At 42.7% G+C, this 20,943-nt stretch overlaps 1 long non-coding RNA gene and 1 pseudogene across 2 annotated transcripts in view; one reads left to right on the top strand and one right to left on the bottom strand.

Moving 5' to 3' along the window:
* LOC144929040 (uncharacterized) overlaps positions 1 to 20,943 on the top strand; it is a 41,710-nt gene that overhangs the window by 8,055 nt on the left and 12,712 nt on the right. The window lies entirely within an intron of this gene.
* LOC140908350 (small ribosomal subunit protein uS3 pseudogene) lies at positions 4,219 to 4,640 on the bottom strand (annotated as a pseudogene).

Here is a 20,943-nt window from a genome sequence, read left to right as displayed (position 1 = left end):
CAGAGCACTTTAACAATTTGTGACTATAACCTGTCATTTTTTTTTATTCCCATAATTTACTTGTAAACTCATTGAATTCCTCTCACTATTGTTTCTCTTTGCCACATTTTAACCTGCCCAAATAGTTCACTGCCATGTCAGTGTCAGTCTGTGAGAGTGGCAGAAGAGGACACTATTGTGTTAAAAATGCACCCTTGCCACCTTCAAGCCCCAGGGATAAGTACATCATTGGTGTGATGCTAAATGCCTTCACTAGCACAGAACTTAAAAATGCACCCGGTCTGAAACGCTGGTCTTCCAGGAGTATAGCTGTTGTTTAATATTTGTGCCATGCTAGCAACAGAGCTCAGTTGTCTGCCCTATCAGCATTAAAGCCTATTGTCGTAATATATGGATCACAGTCCTTAAACAGGAAGTGTTTAATAAACAAACCAGCCAAAACTAAAACCATACAAACAGACTTCTACAGAGCTTGGGTTCCAGCTTTATCCTGTTTGTTTACCAGGTAATCACACTGTCTGGAACTCTCTCTGCAGCACACACACACACATCTAGTGGCTAAATAATATAACACATATCATGACACCTATTTTTACTAGGCACTGTGCCAACACACAGGCTGTGCCCCAAAGAGCTTGCAATGTAAGATGGACACTAATAATGGGCATGGAATGGCGTTCAAAATGTTTGTGATCCAGCATTCAGACAAGTTTATTTTATGTATTTAAATCCATTCTATTGAGTCCTACAAATCGTTGAAGCAATTTAACTGTACATTTAAATAGCACATTGATGGAAAATCTCCGCGAGAGGCACCACCACCAAAGCTTGTGGAAACCAAGTTCCCTGCAGCTCAGTCCCTCCCTCTTCCGTTTAGCACAGTTGCTATTTCTTTCCTTCACATAGCATTGCACAGCTGGGGAAGAGGAAGGAAGATTGCCAGCAACTTTCTGAAACCAGGAAACAAGGCTCTACTGTTTAACTTCCTATCTGGATTGTCACCGTTTTTACCTCTGCCAGTAGGCAACAGTCGCCTGATAAAACAGCAGGAAACACGGCCCTGAACGTTTTTCAATTCAGCGGGAGGAAGTGGATTCTTGTTGACATGCCCCTGCCTCCCCACACTCCTTTTTTACTCTAAGTGCTACTATAAAAGCCAACACCAAGTTTGTAGAGCTGGCAAAGCTCCAGGAAATAAGAGGTGAAGCAGAAGAATCCTTCTGGGGGGAAAGATGGGGGAGAAAAAGGTCAGTTCAAAAAATAGAGAGAAGTGCTGTAGCTATATTTAAAAACCATTTTATTATAGATATGATTGACGATGACATTATGTGAAATGTCCTTGTTTACAGATGTAGAGAACAGAATGACTTGTATAGAAAGGAAACAGATGCATTCTGCCTGCAGCTCCGTATGTCTGCTCTGCAAGCCACTGCTACTGCTATAATTCTCCAGGAGGGCACCAATAAAAATTGTATAACATTTTATTATACCCGTGACACTAGTTATTATATTGAGCAGCCAGACAGCTTATCCAGGAGCTGGACCTTTCCTGTCTTTTAGTACGGAGTAAATTGCTAGACTGTCACCAGAAACCAAAACACTAAAATGGGAATAGTTTTAGAATTCATTTTGGGTCACTTCTTATATTTGTGATCTACAGTGCAAATACACAGAGCAGGAAAGCTAACCATAGAACAGAGGAAGGCCAGAGCAAACATTCCAAATTAAGTAGCAAGGGATCTTTAAACGAATTTCGGGGAAAGTATTGGTTTGGTCATCAAAGGAAACTTTGGGCCAGGTTCTCTCCTTTACGCCATCACTTTTCACTGCAAAGAGAATAGAAATTAGCTTTTATATCCCCTGTAATGGATGAATTGGGTCCAGATTCACTATAGCCAACTCCCAATATGAGTCCCATTAGGAGTCCCAACATAAGGGGACTGACATGCGTGGGGAGCAGCAGGGAGGGGTGTGACCGGAGAATGGTGTGCTCCAGCAATCACCCGCTGGCTAATGGTCTCAAGGGGACCATTGACTGCCGTTATAGTTTAGAGCAGCACCCAAGCTACACCAAGGCAAGGCTTGCACAAAGCTGGCTGTAGAATGCTCCCTGACGTCACCCTTCACCCCGCTCTGCTAAACCAAGTGGAACTCTGGTACAGGAAGGAATCTGGGACTTTATTCCCAAGGGGCAACATCTGCCACTCTTGCTCATCCTGAGCAACATCTTACTCCACAAGTAGCCCCATTGAAATCCATGGAATGGAATAAGATGCTGAATGGGAGAGAAGAATTTGCTCCCGGGTACAGAGGCGATACACCAGCTCACTCCATTATCCCCAAAAGGCAGTGTTTTATAGAGTCTGGCATGACAGATATAATGATGATAACGCACAGGAGCTGAAAAGTGAATGATTTTTGTAGCGTTACCAATCCAAATATTCCGATTCATTCAGGAACATGTGTTTAATGTGAAATAAGTCAACAGTTGCACTGACTTATTGGGACTACTCAACTACTTTGGTAACATGTGATCTTAAATGCCTTCCAGAATCAGGGTCTAAGGGTAGGATCCACAAAGGTACCTAGGCACCTAAACCCCAGACTTAGGTGCAAAGGTCAATAACAGGAAATTCAGATGAATATTGGGGAAAAGTTCCCGAGCATTAGAGTCCATCTGACTACAGAATGAACTCCCTAGAGAGGTTCTGGAAATGCTACTACAACCTGATCAGGAAAAAAAACACCAAAGCATGTAGCAACATTCTTCACAGGCAATGGGTGAGGCTTATTTCATTCATGCCTATAGAGCACTGTGAGATGTTGAGACGGAAGACTATCATTATTTGAAGGAACAATTCTGAATTACTAGGGAGACTGCTTAGATACTTTCACCAGTAGATCTCAAAGCACTTTACAAAAGAGGTCATTATTATTGTCCCCATATTACAAGGGGGAAACTGAAGCACAGAGAGTGGAAGGGTCTTGCCCAATGTCTCCCAGCAAGCCACAAGAATAGCACCCAGGGCTTCCATGTCCCAGTCCACTGCTCGCTCCACTAGGCCACACTGCTTTTTAATTAATTAATTAATTAAGGCTTTTTAATCTCTAATAATGGTGCAATCTCAAAATTAAATCTGCCCCTTATACTAGTGAGTTACTGACAAATGTCCCTTTCTATCCCATCTCCTTTCTCATTGTGCCAGGGTCTATCTAGCGCTAGTAAATATTTCACTGTCATTTAAAATAAAAGTTTGATCCTCACTTTGCCAGCAGGAATGCTCCCCTAAACCGGCTAGCTTCTATAAAGGAGTTTGGTGGGAGCTGATAGGACTTATCCTGCCCTGCTCATGAGTCTTCAGCTGAGGGAGAGCAGTGGGGGTCTGGTGCTTCTTGAAGACCATTGCACAACAGGAGTGGCCACACATCACCCCTGAAAATGACGAAGGGGACCACTAGGACCCAGGAGGAAGTGGCAGCAGGGGACGCAAAGGCAGTCCTGGGGCTTTCTTAAAGAACCCAAACCTCCACATAAACATGAATATATCAATGACTATGACATGTACAAATCACTGATTCCAGATAAGATCATTGGTTAAGAGGCTGCAAAGAAAACAGACTTGAAGAAACACTTTGTGGGGTGAATGCCATGCTCATGGAACATACTGCATTGACATCCCTGTGTGACAGGGCATACCAGGCCCTACCTGCCCCCTGCTGGAGCCCCCACTGCCTTGGCACACGTTGCCCTATGCAGGTGTCCTTCTGGAAGAGAAGAGCAGCAAGTTCAGACCTCCAAGGGATGGGGGGCTGGGCACTCTGCCCACTGCCCAATGAAGTGAGCAGTGCCGATGCACCCTAAGAGCAGTGTTTTCCTTCCACTAGCCATCTTCCTCAGGCCACATTCCTCTGTTGTGATTCGAATGGGTTCTTTGTTTATTTTGGCTGTTAAGCTCCTTGAGAAAGGGACTGTCTTTCTTTTTGCCTGTAAAGTACCAAGAACATCTAGGGCGCTACATAAAAACTGTCAGCTGATGGCAACTGCATATTAAGTACTGACCTGGGCTGGACTGTACCAGTAATTTAGAGAAGAAAGACACTCTGGCTGCTCACCAATACCCTGAGCCATTCACCCACCCTGCTGGAGCACCTCTCTCTTCTGCTCTGTTTTTACACTGTCTTTTATGATTTTATTAAGATACTTTCATGGGTCACAGTCTCATTCCAAGTGTTGAAAAATCCCATTATGCAGTGGGAACTGGCTGAGGCGTGGCTGGCTGTTCTGGTTTGCCACCTTTCTGCTCTGAGATGGGTGTGGTGGGTAAGATCTCTTCCTTGGGCTCTACAATGCTGACATGATCTGGCAGGGGTTTCTTGGGTCCAATTTTCCCACTTGGGTCCCAAGGCAACATAATCTTTACTTTAATACCCAGCACACCCTGCCTGAGGAGGACAAGGCACACAGCTGTATTGATATTGTAGTTTACAGGGTCTCCACTGAGGATCATCAGGCCATTCACAAACTTCATCAACTTGGCTCGCTGGCCTCTGAGTTTACCGGACACCACCACCTCACAACCCTTAGCACCACTCTCCATGATGAAGCGGAGGACACTATAGCAGGCTCGACGCACCACTAAACGTCCCAGGAGTTTGTAAAGCAGGGACTCTGCTTGGGCAATAGCACATGAGGTGGCCATAATGCTCTGATGCTTGATCAAAGGCTCCCCGCCTTTCAATGTCTTAAAAGTGTCTTTGAAACTGGCATTTTTATTAGTCTGATGACTTATCCAGGGGAGCAGGGAAGATCCAACTCCGATTAAAACATCCTGTCTCATATCAGTAACAAAGCTATGATAAGAGCTAAGTCTAGTTAAATGGACTTTCCTTTATCATTCTTCCATTATGGAATGTAAACAAATGTCAGAATTTGAGGCAGATACCTGTGAGGAATTGAACGTTCCTCCAAAATGGAATGATTTCACCAGCTAAAGCAATACATATAGAGAGTTAGGCCTTCTCTACTAGAAAAGTTTCCCCAGTTTAATGATTGATTTTTGAATCAATCTTGTTAAACCAAGGCAATCTCATAATGTAGAACAGCTCAAACCAATTAAACTCTTCCTTAAAATGATTTAACTTGCATTGGTAATTTACCAAATTAAACTAAACTGGTTTAAGCAAAGGTTAAAAGGGTTTAAGAGTGTCTCCTGGAACTGGACAAAAACTGGAATTTTTGTACTGTAGAAATTCCATTTTTTTTTAACAAAAGCATCCTACATAGGGACAAAAAGTTGAAATAACAAAAATTGTTGCAACATGAAAAGTTCAAAAAAAATTTCATTCAGAAATGTTTTGCTGTAACATTTCTGATCAAAACAAAACATTTTGCCTTTCCTGAATCAAAATGTTTCCTGTCCGTTTGCTGAAGCAAGTCAAACCACATTTCATTTTGACTTGTTCAACATTCATCTGTGTTCCCTGAGCTGCCACAATGCCTCATGGTAACTGTAGTTTGGGTGCTTCATGCCCCCTATTCCTCCACTGTGGGTTGCTCTCCCTCACTGGACTACATCTCCCATGATGCAGCTTAAATGAAATATTTTGATTCAGTTCGACTAACCAAAATATTCTGATTCGAGTCAAACCAACCTGAAATAAAATATTTTGTTTAGACTTCCCCAGTGGAAAATTGAAAAAAAAATTGGCAAAACTGAAACTTTAGATTTTGAAGAAACTGCATCTTCTGTCAAAAAATATTTTAACAGAAACTTCCTGACCCTCTCTCATGTCTACCTTAGGGGTTCGCATCGGTCCAACTAGATCACTTTTAAATCAATTTAGTAACATTAGTTCAATTTTTCTAATATAGACCAACCCTTACAATGTTTTAAGTAGCAGAGCAACTACATTATATGAGCATTGTTAGACTTTATGTAATGGCACTGAGATCTCTAAATGGGCACGGTATAAGGTTTCCAGTAAGAAGGACTAGCCCTTCCAATCCAATGACCTTGCAAATTATCAATGTCCACATCACAGGACTGCATTTCTAGTTCTTCTAGAACTCCAGAGTCCCTGAATGATAAGACAGACACTACAAGGGGGAAAGGATCCTTCCATTAAGGAACAGCTAATAGAAAAATTTCAAGAGATGAAGATCTTCAGAATTCCATGACCTCTCTGAAAGTGAGAGCTGACATCTGCACATTGGATAAGAATAAGAAAATGACAGGCAATGAAAAGCTCTCCCTTTCATAGAGGTCATGGAGTTCATTTTTAAATCAATTTAGCTACATTAGTTCAATGTTTCTAATGTAGTCCAACCCTTAGAATGTTTTAAGTAGCAGAGCAACTACATTATGTGAGCATTGTTAGACTTTATGTAATGGCACTGAGATCTCTCAACAGGCACTGTATAAGGTTTCCAATAAGAAGAGTTACCAAAGACTAAATATTTTAAATAAAGAGATGCTCAAGATCCAAATCAGCATTTTTGAACAGCCCATGTATGGAGGAAATTGAGCTCTGAGGCTGCGATTTCACGCAATTTAAAGAAGGATTCATCTGCCAATAGGGGATGCTGATACAAGGTCAGAATTTGATTGCCCCAAGTTCCAGACCATTCATATGCAGGTGCTTGGAAGATGGCCAATCTAAACACGCCAAAGTCATAACTCCAGATAAATAGAATGGGCCAAATCCTCAGATGGTGTAAATCAGCATATCTCCAGTGACTTCACAAGTTTACACCAGCTGAGATCTGTTGCTTTAAAGTGTGTTAGAACTTAAGCTACAATCCATGTAATAATTCTGAAGCTTCTTTTCTCTCAGCTCCCTGATCTATTTGTAGTTTAAAGTGTTTTCATTGATTAGTAGAACACAAGCATGTTAAAACAGCTGTACTTTTGAATATTCGTTTTAGCTATGATGCTGAATTCACTCATATCAGTTTTCCAAGACTTTCAACTTGGCCCTTTGCAGAAATTCCATTAGCAGCAAGTAGATTAATGACTAAACCCATTTTGGAGATTGAAGTGCTATAGACTGTAAGAAAAATACAGAAAAATCGCATGGTAGCCTGAAGCCCAGACTGTACTGGTGAACATATGGGTGGCTATTAGAATAAAGAACATACATAAATTAAATTAAAGGTAATTTTCTTCCACTCAGTAAATGCACTAAATCCAATGTGTGTTCTACTCAATGCCAGTCATTGTAAAGCTTTAGGCATCCCTGTAATGTAATCACCAACAGAGTAATGAATGTGGCCATTATTCTATTGCAGGATGCAGTACAACTTTGTATTAGTAATGGGATAGTATTAACAGTGCTGATATTTCCCCCCGCCATAAGTGAATCTATCACAAAACTGTTCTACCCATGTGCTTTCTTTTGGTTACAGGATCACACTATTTGTATGGCCAGATGCAGGGGCGGCAGGTTTGTATAATTTTTGGTGGTGCCCAGAACCCGCCCCTGCCCAAACTCGGCTCCCCACCTGCCCAAGGCTCCGGGAGGGAGTTTGGGTGGGGGAGGAAGTCTGGGGTGCAGGCCCTAGGCTGGGGCAGGGGATTGGGGTGTAAGGTGCAGGCTCTGGGAGGGAGTTTGGGGATGGGAGGGGGTACAGGGGTGTGGGAGGGACTCAGGGCTAGAGTAGGGGTGTAGGGGTGAGGGATCTGTCTGGGGCTGGGAATGAGGGGTTTGGGGTGTGGGAGGGGCTCAGGGTGAGAGTAGGAGTGTGCGGGGGGGTGAGGGCTCTGCCTGGAGCTGGGGGGCTTGGGGTGTTAGAGAGGCTCAGGGCTGGGGCAGAGGGTTGGAGTGCAGGGGGATGAGGGCTGGGACTGGGACTGGAGATGAGGGGTTTGTGGTGTTGGAGGGGGCTCATGACTGGGGTGCAGGGGGATGAGGGTTTTGGGGTGTTGGAGGGGCTCAGGGCTAGGATAGAGGGTTTGAAGGTGTGGGGGGTGTGAAAGCTCAGGCTGGGGGTGTGGGCTCTAGGGTGAGGCAGGGCTGGGGATGAGTTTGTGGTGCAGGCAGTTCTTATGTTCTGTGTTTGCACAGCACCTAGCGTAATGCAGCTCTGATCCACGACTGGGACTCTTCGGTCGTGTTGCAATACAAACACCACAAATCTATACGTATACGGCAGTTTACATGGCTAATCCACAATCATTGGTTTATGCCTCAGGAACAGCAGGGGAGTTTTACGCCGACTCTGAAGGCCCAAATTCCAGAACTTCACCGCTTGCCCACAGAATGCTCCTAAATGGTTTGGTCTTGGCTACCTTAAAAATTACTCTCTCCTCCTGGCTTACTGTGCTAATTGAGGTGCTTCAGCTAACAGTCCTCTCCTGACATAAATGGTGTGAGAGGGCAAGCAGAAGGGTATTCGCAGGAAAAGCGTCTTGGCTCTGCAATGCACTTCCCTCCTGGATTTGCCACAGCCTGGACGTGGTAACGTTCAGGACATGCTACGGTCTACTACCTCCACCTGCTCTCCCAGACTTTTTCCTCCGGGTAACTGGGGGAGAAGCCAGGCTGGGACGTGTTGTGTGGGGTTGGGAAGATATTGTGGGGTAAATTTTCAAAGGGTTGAGGCCCATCCTCCCAATTTACATGTACAAAATGAATTACCCCCACAATCAGGGAGGTGGAAGCTTTAGCACACAGATCTGCACCCACAACTGAACTGTGAGGGCAATATTTGTAGGGGTAAAAGGCTTCCACGAAAAGAGACCTCCCATTTGAACAATCAGAGGCCTGGTTTTCTTGTACAGCCTTTGCATGCAGGCCTCAGTAGGCACCCTCTGCTAATATGTACTTATACATTTAGTAATGCACTTAGATCCTGGCACGGGTGTAATGAAATGAATAATAATAAATTAATAAATAAACGAAGTTGGTTGCAGGATCCTGCTGAAAATCATTAACGTATTACCTGTTTCACAGCACACACACACACGCAGGCCCTCCTGCAGGTTATATATGTCCAATATGTGCTATTAGCAAGTGTATGCAACATTCCCTGACCCAACGCTCTTACCACAGAATAACCCTCTGTACTGTAGCTCCTGACACAGAGACCTGTAGACCACCCCTTGGCAAGTTTTCAGTGCAGTCAAAACCAAGATGGACTCTTCTGTGAAATCCTGGCCCCATTAAAGCTCCCATTGACTTCAGTGGGGCCTGCATTTCAGTCGAGGTGTTTGGGAAATGCCTTTGTGCACTGTCTACTAGAATTCAGTCTCCATGCATCTTTCTCTGCACAAAAGTGGAGATCAGTGACCTTCCTGTATCATTCTTCTCCTCCTGGGATCAAGCAGAGGGCTCTCCATGAAGTCCTACATAGGCATGTGTTGGGAGGAGATGGGCTCAGATTGATAGGTGGAAAGGTTCGGGCTGGAGCAAGGCTGTGGGGACCGTGTTTCATTCCCATCCACATCATAAAAGGAATAAACAACATAATACAGCTCTCCCACTTGCTTATCAATGACTAGCAAAACTGACAGAGGCCACATCAAAGGATCCGGCACAGCAGGTATGTGACAGAAACCAGTCATGTACAGTTTTGCCAAACTACACAACCCATTTAATGGATTCACACTCTAACCAGGGTGAACATTAAATTACATTGCTTATTCTATAAAGCTACATTGCAGAAATGGGTGGGTTATCCATGGCTCTGTTTAGATTAACTAACAATGGAAAAAAGATTGAAAAAGACCTAAAAAGCAAAGAGGAAAAGGAAAGGGTTGTGCCTTTGAAATCCTGAAATATAGAAAGGCTTTCATCATAAGTCATATGGTTGGCGGGGGGGGAGAAATCTGGTGCATTGCTTTAAATCAGTGTGGATATTTGTACATTATTTTTTGTTACTGTTATGCAGTAGCTGTAAAACATATAACATCAGTTCCCAAACTATATGAAAGCTTATGCCCAAATAAATTTGTTAGTCTTTATGGTGCCACCGGGACTCCTCGTTGTTTTTGCTGATACAGAATAACATGGCTACCCCTCTGAAACATTCCTACAGTTCACTTAAAACATGTTAAGGGCAAGGAATGGTATTTCCAAAGCACCTATGAAATTTAAGAACACAAGTCCCATTGTGCTCTTAAATGCCTTTCAAAACCCACCCCCAGAGTTTAAAAAATAAGAACCATCATTCAGCACCTAATCAGAGGACCTGACTTTCAAAGTACTGAGCGTCCAGCAGCTCCCTTTGGAGTCAATAGATACAGTATAGACTGAGACACAATACAGTTTGAGACTGCTTCCTGGTGTGCCTGGCTCGATTTTAAGATATTTCCTCCCTACACACTATTGGCCAAATCTGTAAAAGTCACTCTGCCAAATCTGCTGAATTTCCATGGGATTTAGAGCAGCTTTATAATCATAACGAATGACTGTATTAGCACAGCATGAATATGTGTGTGGAGATTAACATATTTTTTCAAAATCAAGGATAAAAATTAGTACAGCAGTAGAGAACTTTTATATTAACCCTCTGGGAGTTCAAGAATTAATTGTCATGGAATCGGGTACATCTGCTAACAATCATGCACATCTTTAAACCAACACCCACAGCATTGTCAGTTCAACCCGAACAGCTTTCCATTAGGTGGTATACAAATGTTCTTTGAAATTCCTCTTCTCAGCTCTCCTGATAGACTTAGGTCCCATGTGCTTTTAGCCTAGGCTATACATCCCAACAAAATCCTTTTATAGATAAAGTAATCATGTGTCTCAGTTTTACTAGGACAGTCCCATCTTTTTCATATGATGTCCTAGGAGCTTCTTTTGGGACACCATAAATGCCTTGGCACTTCATTTAATTAATAAAAACTGGGACAGGGTGGTGTGTCTCTGTGGCAGGCTCAGAGCTGAGTGGGTTTTTGTTTTGGGGTGTTTTTTTGCTCATTCTGTTGGAGATGCAGTTCTGTTTCCTGGTCTGGGTGTCTCTGGTTTGTGGGTGAGTGACTATGATATGAATGAAATGCAAAAGATGGAACATCCTTCTTTTGTTTTATTACCTTTTTTTTGGTCAACTCTGCTGCCATGGTCTGTCCTTCCCAGAGAAATAGGAAAAGGATAAATAGGCAAATGCATGCACACCTGTATAAAATCTAATGTTGAGCATTGCCAAGCTACTAATTACTGGCAGAGCCAAAATTGCCATGCCATGCTGGTGGCACAGGTACAGGAAGTTAGCAAAGGAGGAGTCGAAACAGGAAAGAGAATTTTAAAAAAAGAGTTCAGGAGAAAGGGGGTTAACCAGGGAAGAACTGGTTTAAAACTGGTTAGTGAGGGTCATATTATAAGGGGTTAAAATCCTTGTGCTGTGATTTATAAGACTCTTTGTGGTGTGATTTGGTTGGTTGGTTCCTTTCCCCCGCTGAGGATGACTAAAATTCTATTTCCAGGCTCTTGTCTAGAGCACTTACTTTCTTTATAAGATGAGCATGATGCTTGCTCTCTCTGATGTGAATCTTAACAAGTTATTTGGTGTTTCATGATAAACTAATTCAGAACACTAGGGCAATGTCTACACTTCAACCACTAGTGACACAGCTGCAGTGTGGCAGCATTTCAGTGTAAAAAGAACAGGAGGACTTGTGGCACCTTAGAAACTAACCAATTTATTTGAGCACAAGCTTTCGTGAGCTACAGCTCACTTCATCGGATGCTTGGATGAAGTGAGCTGTAGCTCACGAAAGCTTATGCTCAAATAAATTGGTTAGTCTTTAAGGTGCCACAAGTACTCCTTTTCTTTTTATGTTAAAAAAGCTTACCCACTCCTACCAAGTTTACTATGAAAAGTTGGCTCAGTGTTGAGGACTGTGGAACATGTGGCAACACTAGAATAAAGCCTTTGTGAAAGCTAAATTACATTTTTCAGAGTAGCAGCGGAGTTAGTCTGTATGGATGTGTCATTACACAAAGTAAAACTATTTCCCCATGTTTATTCCCCCCACACACTGTTCCTCACACGTTCTTGTCAACTGCTGGAAATGGCCCACCTTGATTATCACTGCAAAAGGTTTTTTTTCTCTCCTGCTGGTAATAGCTCACCTTACCTGATCAGTCTCGTTACAGTGTGTATGGTAACACCCATTGTTTCATGTTCTCTGTGTATATAAATCTCCCCACTGTATTTTCCACTGCATGCATCTGATGAAGTGAGCTGTAGCTCACGAAAGCTTATGCTCAAATAAAATTGTTAGTCTCCAAGGTGCCACAAGTCCTCCTTTTCTTTTTGCGAATACAGACTAACACGGCTGTTATCTGAAACATTTCAGTGTAGACACTCATGTAGCTACAGGAGGTGTTTTCCCATTGCTGTAGTGATCCACCTCCCTGAGAGGCAGTAGCTAGGTCAAGGGAAGAATTCTTCTGTTGACTTACTGCTGTCTAGACGGGGGGTTAGGTTGGCTTTTTGAGCTTTTTTAAGGTGGATTTTTCACATCCCTGAGCGATGTAGTTGAATTGACCTAACTCTTTAGTGTAGACCTGGCATCAGCTGCTGCAAATATTCCTCCACTTTGAGAAAGGTGCACGGGGTGGTGTTGAGTGAGAAACTGGCAGGACTGATGCAAGCACATGTTTGTTTTTAATTTACTTTTGTCTCATGTTAATATGACTATGTAGTGTCCCTACCAAATGTTGCCAGTAAGAGTGTGAGTGACTTTTGTGGGGAGGGAATTAAAATGAATGTAACTCTTTCATGGAGGACACAGGAAAATATGTGGAGGGGAAGGTGAAGGTGGGAAGAATATGGAGAGACTGGGAACAGGAACATGAGTGAGAGAGAAAATGCAGGGGAAGGAGAACGAATTTGCCCTAATGCTGTGTTTGAAGGCGGGACCTGAGTCACGAGTCTGTCCCTATTCAGAAAAATGCTTAAGAACGTGCTTAACTGAGCAAGGTTTAGACACCGCATATGCTTAAGTGCTTCGCTGATCGTGGCGGACTACTGCATCATTGCCAAAGTGAACCCACTGTATCAGAGAAAATCCATCCCCACTGTAACTCCTTTGACCTCACTGGAGTTATAACAAGGTCAAATGCAGGCCATAAGGATTGTATAGGGTACGCAATAGACGGGATTTCTTGTCAAATCTCTATTGTACGTGCCAGCCTGAAAAAAAGGTCTATTTTTAATCCAGTGTGTAACCCCTAGGTCTAGTTACGAAATATTGCTGCTTGCCTAGAGCTGACCCTGCAAAACATTTTTTAAAATATTAGGCTACTGCCCCTTTGTCATCATGTATAAAGAAGGGCTGAATACTTTGGTTTCTATTTGTTTACCATAGAAATATCAATGTCTAGCATCGTGTTCTCTACTTTTGCTGCAGGGCCTCCAGGAGAGTTCAGAGGACGTATGCTGTGAGTTGTCTCACCTTAATGGAAGAGGAGAGTTTTTGTATCTTTGGCAAAGACTTCCTTTCTTTGAAATGTTCATTCCTCATAGAAGTGAAATGAGTGTTTTTAAAAAGTTTTCAGTACTTTGACTAAAAGTCTCTTCCTCTCTGAAAGATTCAGTTTTGATTCTCTTGGCTTTTGTGATGTGGTCATTTCACAGGCTCTCCAGTCAGTGCTGCCTTGCAGGCTAGAAAGGACTTGACTTTCTAAGATAACAGACAGAGGGGAAAAACACTAAGGCCTTGTCTAGACACAAAATCTGTACTGCTTTTACTATACGTGGATGCAGTTATACCATTACAGATTATTCCCATATGGGAAGAAAAATGAACTATGCTGGCATGAGCACAAATACACCAGTATAACAGCATCCACATATATAATGATGGAACTGCATACACAGTAGGGGTTGTCTTGATATAATTGCAGCGGTAAAAAAATTCACATCCCTGACCAACATAGTTATACCACTACGAAAAACCCATGTAGACCAATCCTAAAAAAACCACCACAAACCCTTCTTTAGAGATATCTAAGGAAGCAAAAGAGAGCACACGCCCAATTTGGTTTTTCCCTTTTGCTGGTGACCTTAACTGAACTATCTTGGCTTGTAAACAGGTGCCCAGTCCGACTTGTTCTGTACTAAATTCTTCCAGACATGCAACAATTCTCTCAGGCTTTGCAAATAAAGCACAGAGGCAGCCCAAGGCCACAGATTGCCACCGTTCAGTGTCATCCTAGCAGAAATGTACCTTTTTGCCCCTTGGCACGATTAAGGCAAGAGCAGGTTTTAGGATGTCTATCGTAGCAATGAATTATACAGCAATCAGAATAGAACCATTTAAGGTAGTTCTGAAAGAGGTTTTTCCCAATAACTTAATATACTTTTACTTCCCAAATTGATATAGCATGGATAAGATATGGCCCGTGCTGCGGATAGATAAGAAGCTTGCTGCATTTAAGACCTTCATAACTCATTCCTTTCACTAGTATGTTCTGAAATAGAAAGTACATTGAAGGCAGGAAATCATTTTGTTCCTATCACATGAGTTTCTGATGGCAATATTGCACTTTAATGCTTGGCTGTGAAATGAGTCCATGTCCTCAGTGAAGGCAACTGAAGTGGATGCATTAATTCAGCATCTTGTCTACCAGATGTTACAGCAAATTCCTCATTGGAATGTGCATGGCTGTGTCATAGATACTAGTAATTAGTTTGAAGAGCTTTAGAAACAAATATCCCAATTTCTATAGCAACAAATATCCCATCTCCTATCATTCTAGATTGGCTGTTTTTGCGGCTGCTCATTAAATTGTGGGGTTTCGTGTCAGTGCTATAAATTGGGACATTGCTTCTCTAGTGATGCAGTGCACAAACGCTACCAGTTTGTGTTGCTTGTACATAGTTTGCAAACCCTCCCGGAAAAAGGAAATTTGCCAGATAAATAATTCATCACAAGTTGTTCACGCTGCTCTACCTACATCTGTTGCATAGACTCAGACTTGGACTCTTTGATCTTCAAGGCTAGAGGTCTACTTGCTGCGTTTCTATATTGGCAACCAGGCAGTTCCAAAAACCAACTCCCCGAAGTAGGGGGCAGCTATTTGAGTGGGAATTCCCTCTGGCTGATGAAGCATTGCATTCGTTAGTCTGAGGCCTGATTCCCATCAGGCTAAAGCCTCTTTATGCCACTCCATCAGTGTAAAGGGGCCTTGAAGTGGGAGTAAATTACATATGTACCCCTTTAAATTGTGCAAAAAAGAGCCTGGGTATAAAGAAGAATCAGGCCTTTCACATTTGCTTTATCCAAATGCTCACCCAAACTGAAGGCCTTATTTCTAACTGAGGAAACTAAATTTCAGATCCAAGGTTTAGGCAGCCACGTTCAGAATTAAATTTAAACTAAACTGAATTAAGGCCACTTGAATTCTGAATCTGGGTGTTCGCACAGGAACTGAATGCAGTTTAACTAATCCACTTCAAATCCATACTTTTAGTTAATTCAGATTAATTTTCCTGATCAATGTCCCCATGTAGACAAGCCCTGTAGATGTCTGTCTATGTATTTATGTTGTGCTCCTCACCTTGGGATGTAAGCATTTTTATACGTTTGAAAGTTAAATAAAATATCTGGTTTTGTTTGGTTTTCCCTCCCTCCTCATTTTCTCTCTCACTGTTGTGGGAAAGCAGGGAGCTTAGATGTTGCTTTAGTTGCCTGGGGAAGTGCTTTGTGCCAACTAGGAAGGCTCTATCTTCCACGCTTGTGAGTCTCACCCTTGTGATTGTTCCTGAGCCAGTTGCGATTGTGGCAGGAGAGGTGGTCTCTTGAGTAGCTTGGGCCAACCTCTTTGGGGGGTGGAGGCTTTGGTATCAGACTGAAACCTTGGGTTTGATTTTATATTCAATGGGGGCACAGCAGACTGCAGACTTACAGGGTTGGAACTGGTAAATAAGCTGACTGCTGCATTCTGTACCAACTGGGCTTCAATCCAGGCAGGAAGAGGTTACCTATGGGTTACAATGGTAAGTTGTGAATGCATAGATTGGTGGCACACAGAAGGGGATGCAGTCTTTTGGACAACTAGACACGGAAGCAGGTATTTTTTTAGGATGTGTAGCTCTTTGGGCATTCAGCAGCTGCAAAGGATCCATAAGGACCCTGAGGGGCTGCAGACTTACTTGATGATTTGAGGGAAGACGCCCATAGTGGAATGAAATGTTACAGAAGTGGCAAGCTCTTCAAAGGGTTTTCCTCTTCACACTAGAATCACTATCATTTTGCCCAGGCTTCACTTCAGCCAACTCTTCTCTATGTGGGTCCTGATATCTCCCGAGTGTTGGAATTCCAATCCAATCAGGACATCTCCTTGTTATGTTTTGAAGCCCATTTATTAAGCCGATGCACTCAGGATTCGGTCCCAGTGCAGCATCCACTGACACTGACTTTCTTTTCCTATTTGCTTCCGTTAATAGAGCAGAACATGGGGAAAAATAACCCCTCAGTAACTTAGCTAGCATCGAGCCACGCACTGATACCATTTTCTTTTATATCTCAGGCAAAATCCCATCTCTAGATCAGAGCAGGATTTTTGAGTGGCAAAGCAATTACTAAGCTGAGTGACAGGGAGAATGAAGTACATTTGCACTGAAAGTTATTACCACAAAGCAGAAACTTCTGGCAGCACAGTGCAATGACTGACGTCCTCATGGGTTATTATTATGGGCCTCATGCAAATGAAGTGGAAGCACTGACTGTTACAGTGTTTCTAATCAACAAAGTGTGATGCCAGTAATTAGGTTTCATCCCATTTCTTAGACATTAATTGGAGGAAGATATGCAGATTGCTGGTTAATGATAGAACAGTTATAGTTCCATCATCATTTTCTTCTTGTTTATCAATTTGTTTGATTGCTTATGTGGCAAACACTTGATCCTGCATGTGTCTGTTTAGCTATTCGAGCCTGATGTTTTATAAGCAACATGATTGATCAAGTCAGTGACATCTTAAAGCACTGCACGTTACATGGCCTGATCGGAGTGGGTGTAGAACTTAATTTTTGCAAACACACAGGGTGGGATTTTCCAAAGGGTGTGGCATGGTCTAAACACTGCTCTCAGGGATGCCAGTGGTGGGAGCAGTTAGGTGAATGCCAAGAAATTTCCAGCTATAACACTTCGTAGGAAATGCGAGTTGAGATGATGCTGAAAACTAGCTGTGGATTAATGCTCCAGAAATCTGACTCCTGGAAATGTCGGCTGAGATCGGGACCCCATTGTACTAAATCTCTACATGAAGAGATTGCAGGCTAGAAAGTTCAGACAGACAAATCTGGAAGAAAGTATTCTGTCACTATTTTATAGATGGAGAACTGAGACACAGATCAGGTCACTTGTCAAAGTCTGATAGAGCCAGGAGTTGAACCTAGATCTCCTGAATCCCAATCCAGTGCTTTAATAATAATCTAACACCACCTAATTCTTACATAGCACACTTCACCTGTGGATCTCAAAGTGCTTTACAATTATCCCCATTTTACAGATGTGTAAACTGAGGCGGAGTGACTAGGCCAAGGTCACCCACTAGACCTGTGGCGGAGCTGGGAACTGAACCACGGACTTTAAGTTGCAGGCCAGAGCGCTATCCACTAAGGCACACTGTCTTTAACCACAAGACCATCTTCCGCAAAGAACACTGAAGGATTCTAAAGACTTATCCGTAGATAAAATTCTCTGCACAGATTACTCCCAAATGCACTCTGCTTCAGCCCACCCTTTTACTTCGACTCCCCTCACTTTCTAGCGGCTGGTTCTGTGGCTGCAGCACAATGCTATAAAGATCAAGCATAAAGTACCCTAGGAGGACAGAGCCAGCCAACCTTTTTATAGAATAAATGGCGCTGTTAGGCTTGGCTTAGCTACTTTCTTACATTTCCTGGCGAAGAAGGCAAAATTATAGTTGTTCCTCAGCAAAGTAGGAACAAGAAGCAAAACTCAACAGAAATATGCAGACTCTCACATTACTTATATGAAAACCAAATACTTTTTGTTTGCTTTTCCAGTAGATGCTAATTTGTGTCTATAAGTGAAAGCTGAGTGGGTAAATGTCTAACAGGAGAATCCATAGCTGTTTGATCCACAAATTTGTGCCATGTTTAATTGTTGAGAACTGATCACAATGGTCAAGGGGAAAATAACTGAATTCACTGAGGGGCCCTTTTGTTCCCATTCTTACCTTTTTTTTTTTCTGTCAGCGACTTACCGTTAAAATAAATGTGTGCCTCATTGTTGCTTAATCAAACCACGCTGCAAGCCAGCCATTTATTATATTCTTATCCTGTGCTAGTCAGTATTATTCAGGATGTGCGCTCTCCCAATTGTGTATGGAGACCACCGATTCTGAATAATTTGGAGCAAATATTTTAAACTGTGTGTTGATTGCTGTTGGTGTAACTAGTGAGTGGTACAATGAACTTGTACACACCGTATTCTGCAATGCCTCCGGAAGATTCAGTTCTCTCAGGTCAGTCGTTTTCCTTTGTTAGCTATGAACCTTCCCCAAAATTCATGACAAGGGGAAAATATTGATACAGATCACTAAACTTCGGAAGTAGTCATTGTTTGGGTGTGGGAAGGGAAGGCAGCGCATTGAGAGCTTGATGTGAGGAAGAATTACGTGTGTGAGTGACAGATTGCAGGGGTCAACCTCTGGTTTATAGAAAGGAGAGGCCCACATCTATGCCTACTCTATTATTATTTCTATTGTACAGGAAAGGAGCCCCAGTCATGGACCACGACCCTCACACTGTAAATATAAGACAAGAGACAACAGGTGGGAAAGCACAAGGAAAGAATGAGACAATATTGGTCAGCATGATATTGGTCAGCTTGGGCACACCCAGCAGCCTAACACCTCTCAAGTGTTTTGTAGGCCTCACAGCAAAGGAGAGTTTTAAGGAGCATCACAAGTTAGTTTTGCAGCTGTCTAGAGGCGTTCCTCTCAAGTGTGAGGGGCAGCATGGGAGAAAGCAAGAGGGATGCCTGTTTGAAAATTGAACAGTGGGCAATGGAGGCTGACATCCTGGGCCGATTGGAGGTAGGAGTCAACCTTTTGATACTGAATGAGAAATGACAGGATGGGGCTAGGTGGTGAAGGGCCTTGAAAGTGCAGACAAGAAGTTTATGTTTGAGGAAACAGAGAGGGAGCCAGTGAAGTCTGTACATCTGATTTGTGCACGCATCTGCCATTTCTTCATGCACAAATCAGGGATTAGGTCCTGCTCATGGCTACTCAGGCACTTCTATAACTATTTGTCCACGTATAGCTCTGCTCCACATTCACAAAAATGCATGCAAAAATAGGCAGGCATATGCAAAAGGAGGCATGGACTTTCAGCACCACTTTAGACCCTGCAAGAGGAATAAATATTCAATAAAAGTCAGTAGCAAACTCCCTAACATTTGTGAGATGGCCCTGGGGGACATTTTCGCCTCAGTGTTATATGATTTAGCCTCTACCTGAGTTAAGGTCTATAAGAACAGAGAGAGACCCTCGAGTTATCTTTGCACTGGAAAGGGACTTCCCAAAACTGCATGCTGCCCGCTCTAATTATTTTTGGAAATTGTTTCTCACGGTCTATGAATAATTGATTTCTCACTACAGTCATGGAATATTGTCTGCATTTGTAGTCCTTTCTTTGCAATTACACTTGGACCATTCTAATAAAACAATCTTCAGTAAAAAAGGTATAAAAGTAATGTCACAAAAGGCTGACGCACCATCAGATTCTGTGATTGGAGGGGGTGCATCACATGGTGAAGCATGTAAACTAGCGAGCCCAACGGAGGAATGTATGTTTTGGAACGTTCGGGGACGAGATGCTGCTACGTTTGGTGGATGGCAGAGGACAGAGGAATCTGCCTTTTTTCCCCCCAATGTCCCTTCGTGCATGAAGCCAGTAGAATGTGGCATCTCTAACAAATCATTATTGCCCCTATGTGCACAATAGGAGGCTTACATGCTCACTCTGACCTCGCCTGTGACAAGAAGTTATGGGATCACAGCTTCACTGCATTCTCCGTATTGTATATCTAAACTTGTTCCAGATTCCATGGAAATCCTTTTCCCCTCTAGAGAGCAAAGGACAAATTCGCTGCAGGTGTAAATGACCACATCCATGTGCACTAGCAGAGAATTTCTCCCCACTGTGGAGCAATTACGTATGAAACTAGGCATGGACAAAACTCCTTTCACTTCAGAGGAGCTTTGTGTGAAAGTTTTCCTTGGTTTCAACTGACAAGAGTTTCACCCCTTTCAAGTTTCACTTTGAATGTCAGGATCAAACGGTCTCCAAAATTCAGTCAGGTGAAACCAGCCAATGGCTAAAACTGGTACATTTTCCATTGGTTTTCGATCAAAATTAATCCAATCAATTCAGCCCGATTTCATTCCAAAGTTCCCCAAACCTTTCAGCCAAGCTTCTCTGTTTCAAGGCTGTAATGAAACACAAAACCACACAAATTTCTTGTGGATTCACATAACCCTAAATGTTTGGAAAGCTGAGTTTGCTGTATCTCTGTCTGTCAATTTAAGACACTTATATGGTCTCCATCCCCTCATACTAAACAGGGTTAGGGCAGCATTTGACTGAGAAGCACCTTGTGATCCCTCAGGATATAAGATGCTCTATAAATGTGAGCTACTCCCATAACTACTTATTATTAATAAGACTCATTCCCTCCTTCTCTATTGTGTCCCAGATTTCTGTTCTCTGATCTGCTCATCTTGACTGGCTTTTTCTGTCTCCCCTAGCTGTTATTTCCTATTCTATAGTTCACCTGTAAAGGGGACACTCAGCGAGTGATTCCTTCAGTAATAAGAGACCAGATGTCATACTGTGCAGAATGTCTGCTGGGATGATGCTATGAGTGAACTTGCTTGGTTGTCAAGGGTTGTGCTTTTTATTTTAAGTGCATTTGAAAACTAATTTTGTGTCTGTTTCTTATGACAAACATCTGT

The sequence above is a fragment of the Lepidochelys kempii genome, chromosome 3 (assembly GCF_965140285.1).
Source record: "Lepidochelys kempii isolate rLepKem1 chromosome 3, rLepKem1.hap1, whole genome shotgun sequence".
NCBI lineage: Eukaryota > Metazoa > Chordata > Testudines > Cheloniidae > Lepidochelys > Lepidochelys kempii.
This window is presented reverse-complemented; position numbering and strand designations above follow the sequence as displayed.